Source organism: Octopus bimaculoides, chromosome 17, assembly GCF_001194135.2.
Source record: "Octopus bimaculoides isolate UCB-OBI-ISO-001 chromosome 17, ASM119413v2, whole genome shotgun sequence".
NCBI lineage: Eukaryota > Metazoa > Mollusca > Cephalopoda > Octopoda > Octopodidae > Octopus > Octopus bimaculoides.
This window is the reverse complement of record NC_068997.1, coordinates 34,979,853-34,981,264: the sequence shown is the minus strand read 5'-3', so window position 1 is coordinate 34,981,264 and position 1,412 is coordinate 34,979,853. Positions and strand designations below refer to the sequence as shown.

Genomic DNA, 1,412 nt, shown 5'->3' with positions numbered 1-1,412 from the left:
TTAATACCATCTTACTCATGATTCATCTCATCTCATTAATGTGTTTGTCCAGCCTGTAGCTACTCCTCTGTGTACTGCCTTTATGGCAAATTGAATGAAATGAAGTAGCTTGCTTACGAACCACATGGTTCTGGGTTCAGTCCCACTGCGTGGCACCTTGGATAAGTGTCTTCTACTATAGCCTCGGGCCGACCAAAGCCTTGTGAGTGGATTTGGTAGACGGAAACTGAAAGAAGCCCGTCGTATATATGTGTATATATATATATACTTGCGTACTTACGAATGCATGTGCGCATGTGGTTGTGTATGTATCTGAGTGTCGAACAAAAATTATTTGTGTTATGTTACTCAAGTAAACCTTGGTATGATAAATGCGATTCGATAACATAAAACCCTCTAAAATACTGTTCCACTATGGTTGCAGTTCAATCATTGAAACTTCTAAACGAAAAAAAGTACACACGCGCACACACACACACGCACACGCACACGCACACACACACACACACACACACAACATATTAGTTCTTGATATATAATATTAGATCTTACCTCAATTTGGATTTTTCTGCTCAGTAGATGTGAATGCTATTTTGAAAAGTTGAAATGCTCAGGTGTAAATTTGCAGTCATTTTTATAACCTCATCTCATTTAATCTGTCGAAAAGCTAAGTGGCTTCCACGAGTCAGATGTTCCTGTGGTACTCCAATGTTTAAAGAGTGAACTTAAAAAAGGAAATGTAAATACCGACACGGAACGGGGTGGGGTGATGATCATTGCATGCAAGTTCTGTTTTCCTTTATTATGTAAATTACTTTGCATTGCTTTTAATGTTTAAAAGAAGTCAAATCTAATCTATATGTACACTTGATCCAAAGAAAATATACCTTTGTGACAATCGCCGGTTATTTCTACTTATAATTAAACGTTTCATTTAAATGAAACTTCCGTTAATACAAGTTGGTACTACTTGGTGTCTTTATGACAGGTGATGACTGCTTTTGATGAGACAGACAGGCATTTAAAATTAGTTCTCATATAATTATTATAAAGGTCAAACAGGAGATCTAAAGTATCGAAAAGATTAACACATATTTCGAAATTAATCAAACTGTCCTAAATTATGATATGAATAAGACGGTTAAGTAAATATAAAATAAATGGATAGAATATATAAAAAAAAAGATACAAATGCATGCATACACACATGTATATGTATGTTTGTAAGTATGTATGTATGTATGTATGTATGCATATATACGTAGTGTGATTAATAAATATCCAGACTGTTGCCTTAGTAACGAAGCTAAAGCACGCAGCATGAAACTGCTTGGCACACATTGATCTTGAATTCTGCTGTGCATGTGCACTAAGTTTTAACATTCTAGCTTACTTTCGCTGTTTACAGCAGT

At 35.3% G+C, this 1,412-nt stretch overlaps 1 long non-coding RNA gene across 1 annotated transcript in view; it reads right to left on the bottom strand.

The window, feature by feature from the left end:
• LOC106876638 (uncharacterized) overlaps positions 1-678 on the bottom strand; it is a 41,432-nt gene extending 40,754 nt beyond the window's left edge. The window contains exon 1 of the long non-coding RNA XR_008265805.1: positions 553-678. This is a non-coding gene — a long non-coding RNA (uncharacterized LOC106876638). The remainder of the gene's footprint in view (positions 1-552) is intronic.
• Between the last annotated feature and the right edge of the window lie 734 nt (positions 679-1,412).